At 36.7% G+C, this 12,675-nt stretch overlaps 2 long non-coding RNA genes across 10 annotated transcripts in view; both read left to right on the top strand.

Moving 5' to 3' along the window:
• The window catches only part of LOC121425727, a 97,694-nt gene that overhangs the window by 36,395 nt on the left and 48,624 nt on the right, over positions 1 to 12,675 (top strand). The gene's annotated exons all lie outside the window — the stretch shown is intronic.
• Positions 795 to 7,976, top strand: LOC121425755. Its single transcript, XR_005971541.1, has 2 exons — positions 795 to 7,014; positions 7,931 to 7,976. It is a non-coding gene; the product is annotated as an uncharacterized LOC121425755 (long non-coding RNA).

Here is a 12,675-nt window from a genome sequence, read left to right as displayed (position 1 = left end):
AGTTCTTGACTAGAGTGGATGCTATTCAATTGGCTCGGGTCTGTTGCCTTTAATTTTACCTATCTTGACTGTATTTAATGTATCAGAGTTTAAAAGCATTTTGATTTTGTTGTTGAAATATACAGATTGACTTAGGAAATATCCTAAATATACAAGTTACATGTAGGTCATCTTGAAGTGAATCAGTTAAATCTCTGAACCAGATGCAAGCTTGTTGTAGGGCCTATAATAGTGACATCATAGAATTGTGACCGAGCTCTCTATTTTGTTCAAGCGACTTACATGTAACTATGGTTGTCTTCGAAATAACCAATCAGTGCTTCAAGTTTGTTTTACGAAAGGCATTTATTATAAGACCAACAAAAATTGCTTTAAAATCACCTCAAACAAAATATATCTGAAAACCATGCTCTCCTATCATAAATAAGTGTTGATTGAATGCAGCCTGATTCTGCTATATGAAAATGCAACTGGGTTTTTGTTGTCATCCTTGGTGAAACGTGACCTCACCAAGGTCAGTATCATGGAGGGCAGTTATAGCTACAGCCTCCGCTGATTGGGTTGGATGGAATTTTAATCAGCTAGATTTATGAAATGGTCAAGAGCCACAGGGATGGATCAATTAGTATCCTAAATATCCAATGGATGAATAGAGAGGAACAAAACTGCCAGCAAATCCCTGACTTTTTGGAATGCTTTTCCCCCCTTCTATCCTTTATGATGCAAGTTGAAATTAATTTTAATTGATGACATCAAAGTTGACATCAATTAGCCAGAAACTTTGATGTGTATGAAACTACGCTTAATAAGTTCTGGTGATATGATTACCGGTATTACATTTTACTAAATATATTTGTAGTAACATTATAATTGTACAAAACTAAAGGGGAAAAAATTGCCTCACAAAAAAATTTCAGTCTGACTCCTTAAATTTGCAAGTACTTATTCTTAAGATTGAGTCATATGGAATATTAAAAAGTCTTTGTCTATTAATTTTCTTGGAAACAAGGTTCAATCCATGATAGGCCTGATTGATGAAGAAAGACTTCAACTTCTGTATCATGACCTGTTTTCACCAGCCTGAGGTAGTGAGGTTTCATAATTTTGATTTTGGTAACTAATCCAATCAGTACAAGCTATATCTAGTTTTAGATGAAGAGGCAATCACTCAAATTCATGGGTTTTATTTATTAGATATTAAGATTACAAGCCCAAGTCAATTTAGGCTTCTTCCCCAAATAGCAAAATAACATATTTTATGAATTATCTCACTAATGTTGCAGGTGATGATGATGATGCACACAAGATTGAACTTTAAAGAATAGCATGCTTGTGAAATGAGTAGCCCAAAATGCTCTATTGCCCAATATAATACAGTTATATTCTGTGCTCTAGTGAACATCACAGCGACAAAGGCTGATGGTGACGGGGGTATTCTTTGCTTTCACCCTTTCTTGAGTCGGACCCATCTTTTGCATGATACCATATCATCATGCAAAGGAAGGCGTAGGCTGAGGCCACATACTCCCTGGCCCTATTGACATATTGATTTGTTTGTATGTTTACGTAGGCAGTGCAAGATGAGGTAATAATTGCAGCATCTATTACACCTGACCAATTCCAAAGTCAACCCAACGCTCTTCAAAGGTCAAACCTGTGACGATCTTCCTTAAGAAGGGGGCAACAACATGTTAAAATGAAATCAGTTGGGTTTTGTAGTGATCAGTGAAATAGATGAAGTGTGCCATAAATAAAATGAATAAATCAATACGGACTGATAGATGCACCAGTGCATGCTTGTAGAATTTTGGCATTTCAGAGTATTAACATCATGTCTCTGGTATTTGGAATTTGTTGGAAAATGGTGAACTGGGGACCATATTTCATAAAGAGCAACACAAAAATTGATGGGCCAGATGTGAAGGATGGATCAAAATTTCTATTAAAAAATGTGAGCAAAGTGAGTGAGCCAAGAAACATTTTTAGTACAAAATAGAATTTTAAAATAGATTTAGACATTTTATTCAGAAAATAATGTAAATATATATATATGTCACTTCCCCTTCCTTTTCTCCATGGTAAAATAGCAGGGTGAAATAGCTGGGAGTATTATATCCTGGAAAGGTTTCGGGAAATTATATAGGGGTACTATTTTTGATAAACAGAAGAATATATATTTGTGGAATAGTTAAAAACCTGTGGTCATGCATGTGTCCTGCAAGAAGGTTCTTACTATCATAGCTAATTCATGTGTGAACAAAATGATCCATATTCTGATTATAGTCCATAATTCTAGTATATTTGCAATTGCAGATTCACCACAAGACGACAGGCACTCAGAAATTCATGTCCTAAAATGTTCAAGAGTGCCTAGAAAGTCAGATAATCGTGAAATGATATATATTAGATTGATCTATTTAAAGATCACTACTCTAGGTACTTCACAAATTTCTTTTATATTTTCTGATAACAGGGAGTGTTTGCCCTGCGAGATTTAGAACATGAATTAGGAAGGAAGAGCCTAGCACCTCTCTATAAGGGCCACCCATGTAGCTCTGCTACATTCATATTTAGAGGTTGATGAAGAAACAGTGTATTTTTAGTAGAATTGTATGGGATCTTGGTGCAACAAAAGCCCAGGCATGTTGTTTGTATGTTACGTGATTTACACTGTAGGTTATGATTGAAATTTTTTGTCCTTTTCCAGAAAATGTATGGATTGTTCGTCGATTCAAGTCTAGTAGCGGATGTTACTGAAGTTTATGTTTTGTTTCAGTCGATGTTCTCCGGGGATGTTCTTTTTAAATTTGGTTTTCTTAAGACCTTTGGCAGATTTTTACTCATTTCTATATTATCAGTGAATTTAATTAGAGGCATAGACAAAACGATTTGCCGTATAGATAGATGAATGAGAGAATAAAGATGTAGTTGTATCCATAGCTGAGGCTATGCAAACGCATTGAAGAAAATGGGGAGAACATACTGTGCAAAACTTTGTTCTAGAACAGGTTAACGAAAGAGAGAGAGGAAGAAGAAGAGGGAAGGAGATCTAAATGAGCGAGCGTATGACGTCTTCAGTGAGAGTCGGCGATACAGTCACAACGCTCTGTCATGCATATACACACCATCGTTGGGTTCATCTAGAGGACAAAGTTCAATGGAAAGTGCACCCCTTCTTCCTCTTATTCTCCTCCTCTTGCCCCGACTCTCTTCTCCTTTCCACCCCCTCTCTTTTGCTCTCGCTCTCTTGCTCGCCCTCAGGCAAGCTGTCCAAGGAGCTTTTCGTCTCTTTCTCGTAATGTGTCGATTCACGGCAACTGGTTTAGTCATTGGCCAGAAAAAACGTTCCCTGAGAATTCATTCTATGGCTCTCTCCCAATCTTGCATCTCGGCACCCATCTTCACTACCCACCCTCCTTCCTCTCATTCTAGTAATCCTTCAACTAATTTCTGAAATTGGATCATCAGAAGATGGCTCATCTCGAAAAGATAATGTTTGAAATTAAAGATGTTGTGGGCAATTCCTCCATGGTAAATTGATTTCTTGTGTGATCATCCAAGCATGGCATCCTGAGTGAGAGATAGAGAGAGAGAGCTGTCTTAATTTAATGTTTTCGTCTCCTTGCAAATTAGTTAGGGGGACCGGAAGCATTACATTTGTGGGTGGCGGATGATAGTAGATGATACCGTATGGAGATTCCCCTTCCTAATTTCTGTCTTCTTAAGGTAACATTGTTCTGGTTCTTGCATTAAAAGCTCTGGAAATTACCCCAAGAGCAATGGCCTGGTATGGAAAATGAATCACAATTTTTTTGGGAAGATCTTTATGGTGACTTCATGCATAGACAGTATTAAATATTAATTTCCCCTCACTTACATCTTGTACAAAGTGTTCTGATTAGACACAATTTCCTGTTTGTTAATCAGTAGGAAAGTAAATTAGACTTTGTTTATTTACGTATAGGCAAGGCTTCTTAATTTTACTCAGTTTAACAGAAAAAAAGGTGGAAGAATAAAGGAGCAATTTAGTTGTGTTTAAGAACGTATAAAAGAAAGCCAAGCCTTTGCATGTCACTTCACTTTTCTTCAGTTGTGGCACTGAAAGACATTCTTAATTTTAGTTTTAGTATCCAATTTTGTTGTCAAAAGCTGCTCTTTTGGTTTCTACCAGTATGTACGGCCCAGTGGAAAATGTCTGATAGAAACGACGCCGAAAGCTATGGATGGGACCAGTGTTGAAACATCTTCACTTTCGATTCAATGTGTTATGTATAATACAACATTGCCAACTGGGAGTAATGCTAGCTATGTGTGATATGCTACATGTAATGAGTTACCCATGTGCTGCTTACTGTCTATTTCTGGCCAGCAGTACATGTAGCTCCGTCTCCATGCTTCCATTTCAAATTCAGAGCTTTTTCAGATGAGTGCGTTCAGTCTTGTGCTAGTCATAGCATTTGAATAACTGCCTATTTTCTGGCATTTTTGTTTGTGTTAATGAATTCAAAAGTATATAATTTTGATTGCATAATAAAAAAAAAAGAACCTTACCATTGGGCATTTATAGAGTGACAAATTGTCAATCATAGTGCAAAATTGTTTAGGAATTAAAGTGTGGTTGTTTGCATCAATTTTCTGATTTGTTAGTGTGTTCTGATCACGTTGGGCATAACAATTATATTATCTTTATTATATTTATTGAATAGCACCATCCATCCATCTTTATTCTATTTTCTATTATTTAGTTAGAAATGTTTCTCAGATTGAAGTCTGGAATAAACATCATGGCTGTATTTCAATTGGGAGAATGTTAAATTGTATACTTGGGTGACTGACCCTATATTTTGCCCAATATACCAACTTTACCCATCCTTTAATTATTTATGTATGAAATGATATCTTGTAAAATTGCCTTTGAATTGGGAGAATCATGATTCTACTGTATTATTTTTACACTCAATTTTATTTACTAATATGGCTTTCCCATTGTAACTTATCACAGTAACTATTGAAGTGTTATATGTAAAGGTCTGTTTCATTTTGTTGATTGTTTTGAGTAGAAAGTTGAGACAGTCTTATACCCCTTTCACAAACCCAATAATATGGATAATATCTGCATAATTTGGTTGTAAAATCGGAGCGGGACCAGAGTTATCCGCATTATTTCGATGCTGCAATTATCCGCATAATAGCAGCATCAGGACCAGATTTTGGCTGTGTGATCGCATTTCCAAAGTAATGCGGATGATTGCTATGGTGTGGTCACAAAAGTTCACGCTTTTCCAACACAACCCTATCGGAGGGGGCGTGTGCAGTTTCCATGACAATTATTCGCCTTTTCAGGCCGGGCGCTCGTAAAAAAATAGTGCGGGTTATTTTCGGAGTTTGTGGATGCAATTTTTATTGAATTATCCTCATTACTCTTTGGCGGATAATTGGAGGATGGGTTTGTGAAAGGGGTATTAGTGACGCCACAGTGGGTGTTAATTGTTATCATCAAAAACACAAATCAAAAGTTTATCATGTCTTTGTTCTGGAAATATTCCGTTGTGTCTGCAGCCAGACCATTACTTCCTGTATTCTGATTTATTGAAACATCTCTTATCAGATAAATCACACAGGGGGAAACATGTTTTCCTCACAAGTTTTGTTAAACATTTCTGTTGTCTGATTGATATTCAAATAACAAGTCGGTTGATGACTTTCAAACTTTTGAAAGATGAGGAACAATTAATGGCATGTGTGTCCTAGACTGTTGTGCGCAATGACACTGATGAGTTCATTTGCTTTCATTCAACAATGTCTGTCATTTTGGAATTGATCAAGAAGAAAGAAAGCAAAAAGGTTAAAAGTGGAACTCCATTGACATTTTGTGTTTTGGAAAATGGAAGTATAATGCCCCTCAAATGTTTACTTGGTAATGGTTTTGCACTTTTCAACTCGGGAATATTTATGTGTCTGGATTGCAAAGTCAGTGATTTAGGGGAAGGTATTAGTTCTTATTGGAGAAAGAGAGATGTGATTTAATATTCGGACTGGATAATTCTCATTTACACATGGTGTGAGCAATCTTCAGATATAGGATTGAGAAATATTTTATGACAAATCTCAATATTTTGTCGAAGTATGAATTTATTATCTTACCACTATCATGATAAAAAGAAAGAATATTCTGATTGAAGGAGAGCAAGATTTCTTATCACCTTTCTTCCCAAAATATTTGATCAATCAATCAATCACAAACATATGGGAGTTCAGAAATCTGGAGATTTCACTTGTCAGTGGGTCAACACACTTGATTTTTTAATCAGTATATTTTTGTAAACGAGGAAACTCGTTTGAAACGATTTTGGCAGAAATTGATGTGGAGCTGTATTGACCTTTATTTAGAGATTTGATAAAGGAAACTTAGCAGGGAACATGATTGTCCCTTTACAGTATACCCTGAAAATAATTATCATATTGCTCAACATTTAGTCAATTTGTTCGGCTGGCAAAATGCTGCTAACTCTTTGGACAAATGTATGATACCAAATTGCACAACGGTCAACTAATCTTTGACTGGCTAAATTCTTTTGGCCAAATGTACCTGATATGTGAATGAGTACATACAGTAGGATTCACATGTGACCTTGAGTTTGGCAGACAAAAATTCTCCAGACATGAAACAGGTATAAGAGGGGATTAACAAACAGACTGCATTATGACCTAGATATTTCATAAATGTAATTATCAGTTAACAATAGAGTCTCCAAAATCAGCCTATATATCAAGTCTTATCTGCCATGAAAATAGATGACATTTGGGCATTCTTTTATGTCCTGGTTGGAATGAATCATAAATGGGATTTTCCCTTCAGTTTTTCTATTTGACTTTGAATAATTGATGAAAAACCATTTGAATGAATTTCATAACAATACACATACACCGTAACATTGAGATGAAACACACAAGCAGTTTGGTACTATATATTTTTGTACCATTATTTTTCTTGCTTAAAAAGCTTTGGTTCAGGTGCTGTCACACCTTGGCGTTTTAGACAGCTTATGCCCGACGTATGAGGAATTTGGCGAATACGCTGGCGTACGTTGAATACGTTATGGGTAAGTTTTGTATACGTTAAGAGTACGCTAAAACACGCTGGTATACATCGTCATACGGCGAGGTCGTCGAAAAATTTTGTGCAAGCACAAAATTTTTCAACGTATGCCAGCGTATGGCTCATACGTCCCGCATACGCAGGTCATAAGTTGTAGGCAAGTTACGCGATCGTTGATACACGTTGACACACGTTACTCGTAAGTTACTCATAAGTCGATGTACGTCGAGATAATGTCCAGCGTACCCTAAAACTTCTAACCTATGAGTAACGTGCTTTGAACGTATGTGTAACTTAACTCCAACGTATATTGACGTATGAAGACGTGCTCGGACGACCACAAAACTTACTGAACGTGTTTATAACTTACAGCTACCGTATAATGGCGTATTGACAACGTTTATAGGAATTGGTATATAAAGGTGGGGTTCACAGGAGTTTTCTTCGACATGGCGGTGGTGTTGATACGGTGATGTATCGTGCGGTTATGATTTGAATAGTCGAGCGGCAGCCTTTTTATAGGCTACGACACGTGTTCGTCAGCGATACGCTGCCGCGCGCTATGCGTAAGTTAGGCTATCGTAGGGCATAAGTTGTGTACGCCAGCAATACGCTAAGCATTCGTTGGAATACGTTACTTATAAGTTAACGAAGCGTTTGATATAAGTTACTAATACGTTATGTATACGTCTAACTCGTTATGAATACGCTAAGTATACGCCCAGAGTTGAAAAAAAACAACAAAGTTCAGCGTATGCCGACGTTTTAGAGAAATTTTGATACGTCGGGCATACGCTGTCTAAAACGCCAAGGTGTAACAGCGCCTTTAAGGGTGAATAATGTCAATGATACTTGAGCATCATCTAACATTTCCATTTAAAAAAAAGTGGAGTGGCCATTTATCCCTTTTTTTCAAGTTTTAATTTGTTTTTAAAAAGCAAATGTTTGTATTTTCTAACGAAATATGTTGCCCTCTCTCCACACTATTATCATTTAATGTACCTCATCTTTTAATAATCTTTTGCTGCCAATCCGTCCCTTATATATGCTCACAGAATTCTTCCATAGCAGGACTTGTTTGGATTCATGGTACTGATGATGAGACGGGTTTCTGGGAGTCAAGTGATGCGGTCTTGGATGTGACGAGTTGTATTGTGTTGAGATGCGACATACCAGGTGTACGGGTAGAGCTTCTCATGTGGTAGAACGTGATTTGTTAGCTCCTTTGTCAGTAACAGAATGATGAAGATATCTATTACCATACCAAACAGTAGGGTGTCTGTTGGTGTCAAAGATGGAACATCGAAGGGGGGGGGGGTATGTTTAAACTAGAAGAAATAAGCATTGGAGATAAAAAATAAGGTTAGTTTATGCTTGTTGGAATTAGTTATGTTACGGAAATTAATCATGGATGAGAAAAGTAATTATCTGGAAGTTAGTAATTTGATTGTGTGAATGAATTATTTCGCTCGGGTACCAATAAAAAAAGAAACAAAGGTGGAAGTTTAAGAGAGATTTAGAGAAGAGAAAGAGAAAGTTAGGAAGGGGGATTTCGGATGAGCGAGAGAGTGAAAGGTAAAGTATGGTGTAGAGAGCAAATTAAAAGAAAAAAAACTGAAAGAGATGGGGACTGGGTGAATAGATAGATGAAATAGTTTTAAGCAAACCACAGAAATAGAAAGATAAAAAGGAACTCAAAACATTCATGTCCATTTATAGAGACAAACATAAGTGGGACAGGAGATCGCAGTTGACAAAGAAAGACAGCGGAAGTTAGTATTAAAATGAAAGAAAACAAATGAGCCTGGTGGATGATGAGGGAGTGATTTTACGGACATCAGATCATGAAAAATGTAAAACGATATTGAAATTTATAGATTTAATCTCTATCCATCCCTATTTGCCGTAATTCTTGCCCCCAACCCATCCACCCTGCAATGGGGGCACTGGAAACAAAAGAAGTACATCTTCTGCAAATGTCAAACAAATATCAATAAATTGTATTGGTTCTTCCTCATGGAGGGAAGTTCTATAATTTCCTGCTGGCCATTGTCAGAGGAGATAAGTCCTGCCATCCCTTATGTTGTTCAACAGAACTTGCGGTCAGTGCTGCTAATGAAGAGCCCAAGAAACATGCCTCTGTGCAGTGATGTGGTTTTGAAGGCAATATTCTGCCTGCTAGCGGGGGAGGAACGAACTTTCTCTTTTTCAGGCGGGCTGTGTGTCGTCATGGTGCTTCTGTTGTTGTTCTATGTGGAAAACAGAACTCAATCTGTAGTTATTAGCCACAAATTGCTAGACCAGCTTGATCATAAACAAGAGCAGAACACAAAAGGCATTGGTCTCAGCTGGCCTATTAGTTCTCTCTACAGAAGTGCATTTCATATACAAAGAAGAAAAAACCTGAAGTCATAGTTGGCTTTGTCATTTTTTAGAAATAAATCTTCATCTGTTGAGTAGAGGGAATATAACATGAAAACAATTTAACACAAACAAGCAAACTTGAATGGAAAGACATTTACATTTAATTTGCAAATGTTGTTTGTAAAAGAACTAAAGAACAAAAGCCATCAATTTATTTTGCCATAGATTTTGAATTGAATCATTCTTACACAATAATAAAACTTAATATTTGAGACTGCACATGTTTTAATGAAAATTACCTAAATGTTATCTTTTATTCATTTCAGTATATAGGCTATATAATTTCCAATAAAAATTACAATTTAAATCCTCAGCCAAAATGGTGAAATCATGGGAATAATGACTTACTGGTAGTGGATAAAATCATAAAACATTGGTCAATATCTACAATAAAATTTGCTGAGCATACATTAGTGAGTGTAACTAATTTCTTAAGCACAATATGTATGAACAAAATATAAGTGCAACAATCTGTCTTTATTAGGGTTACTTTATGTGTACAGTGGGTACTTATGCTGTTTTTAACCGTGGTTTAACATTAATTTTGAGAAGATTTAAACAATGTCAGTTACTTTTTGTGAATTTGGGATAGTATAAAGAACAAGAGGTCTGTGCCTTTAACCACATAACAGTTGTCAAAACATCCACTTTCTGTTTGTCTCATGCTTTTTATTTAGAATAGAAATTCCATAATAAATTTCATGTCTTCTTTCTTATTCTGGGCATGGTTGTTCAGCTATTTTTGTTTATCTGATCAAATTTTTATTTCTGATATTGTTATTATATTAATTGGTACCTGTACTTTGGTGGATTGTTTAAAATACTATTGTTCCCAATCTGGATGTAAAATGTGAATTGAACAGTTCTATGAGTCATGATCTGAAATAACATTGTGGTCACTTATTGAAGGAACTTGAAATCGGACCGATATACCGAAATTCACGAAAGAAAATCTCGGCCTGAATGTACAACGGTGGTTTTGACATTTGAATCTGTGGTTTAAACTAGTGTTCATGCAGATTTTATTCATCAATAATGCTTAGTTTAGCACATGTTTTGGGAAAGGGTACAATAATGAATGCGTGCTTTGTCACTGGGCACTAAATCAACTTTTTTGTTGTTTGTGGATTAATTGATTACCTGGACATGACATGGACTTTCATTTTATTCGATTTTTTTTTGTCCATCTATGAATCGTTCTATTGGCATGCACTATGCAGTGACAAAAGAAATGACTTACTGACCAAAATAGAAAATATGTTCTGACTTGAAAATTTCCTTGCACTAAAACTAGATATGACCCACTTTTGAAAGCAGGTTATACCTGAATTTAGTTCCAGATTGGAATCTCCACGGATGCACCAAGTGCTAAAACTACATAGAAAGCTATCACCTCACCCAATTCTCTCATCTTTTTGTCCCAGTTTCTTATGTGTAATATAGCTAAATCTGAGCACCTTTCTCACAGTACCACCCACAAAGGTTTATTAAAGGGCTATTGTCTAAAATCAACATAAAATTGATAAAGAGTATAAAAGAAGCAAAACACCAACACTGTAAAAATGCTGTTTAAAATTCTCGGCACTTTTTTTAAGCTCGTCACCCTAACAAAAAAAATTAAACTTTTTGATTACTTCTTTAAACTTTTAAACAAGATTTTCAAAAATTTTAAACAATTATTTATAAGTATAAATAATAGTTGTTAGAATGACGGGATAAAACAAAGGCTTATTATTAAAAAAAAAATTTACAGTGGAAAATAACATCCAAGTTGAATGAAGAATAACAAAGTTATGGCTTTTTAAAAGTAGTAAGTTATAATTAAAACCATGGATCCTTGTAGGATCATAGTGAGACTGATCTCTGCATGTATTTATGTGCAATGAGTAAGTTGATATTGATTTCTTTTAAATTGGAATTGAACAAAAATTTGAATATGCATTATTATGCTTTATGCTACTTCTCTTTATTACTCATGTATTTTTGTCTCGCCCACCAGAGGTGAAGGCGTGACTTAGGGATCCAAATTTTGTCCGTCCGTCACAAATCTAATGACACATAACTCCACAACCGTAAGTCGCTTTTCAACCAAACGTGGATGGTAGATGGACTTGGGGGACCTGCGTGTGATGCTGCAGTCGGAGGTCACATGGTAAGGTCAAAGGTAATTTTCAGGTCAATGTTAAACAAGACTCTCTTATGACACCTAACTCCGCAACCGTAAGTCACTTTACAACAAAACTTGGATGGTAGATGATGTACTAAACCTATATGTATGTTATGCTCCAGTCGGAGGTCACGTGGTAAGGTTAAAGGTCATTTTCAGGTCAATGTTAAGGTTTACATGCAAGACTATTATGACACCTAACTCCGCAACTGTAGGTCACTTTTCAACCAAATTTGGATGGTAGATGGACTTGGGGGACCTTCATGTTATACTGCAGTTGGAGGTCACATGATAAAATCAAAGATCATTTTTAGGTCAACGTTAAAGTTTACATGCAAGACTCTCTTATGACATCTAACTCCGCAACTTGGATGGTAGATTGACTTGGGGGACCTGCGTGTGATGCTGCAGTCGGAGGTCACATGGTAAGGTCAAAGGTCATTTTCAGGTCAATGTTAAACAAGACTCTCTTATGACACCTAACTGCAACAGTAATACCGTGTTTACACATTGACTCGGCTCGGGTGTTGAATCCGCGAGCCGGGTTGAACACTGCGAAGAAGGGATCAGAGATCGCGTTTATACGTACATATAAAAAGGCGAGTTCAACACAGCTCGCGGATCTCGAACGGAAGAAGAATTATGACGTCGCAAATTAAACGCGGGAAATTCACCGCCGGAATCGAATCTTGTCCGTGCGAACAACAACAATGCCAAAAGTGAAAGCGCGCAGTGACCTGGTCAAGAGAGTTCGACACGGCTTTCTGTTTACACACGAAAAAATTGCCGAGTCTGACTCGGCTCGCGGGTTGAAACCTACGATTTTGGCGGATCAAAAAGCCGTGTTCGACACGGCTCGCGGATCACACTGATCGCGTTTACACAGCATAAAATTGCCGTGTTGAGCATGGCTCGGAGTGTCGAACCCCCGAGCCGTGTCACTGTGTAAACACGGTATAAGTCACTTTACAACAAAACTTGGATG

This window comes from Lytechinus variegatus, chromosome 1 (assembly GCF_018143015.1).
Source record: "Lytechinus variegatus isolate NC3 chromosome 1, Lvar_3.0, whole genome shotgun sequence".
Lineage (NCBI taxonomy): Eukaryota > Metazoa > Echinodermata > Echinoidea > Temnopleuroida > Toxopneustidae > Lytechinus > Lytechinus variegatus.
This window is presented reverse-complemented; position numbering and strand designations above follow the sequence as displayed.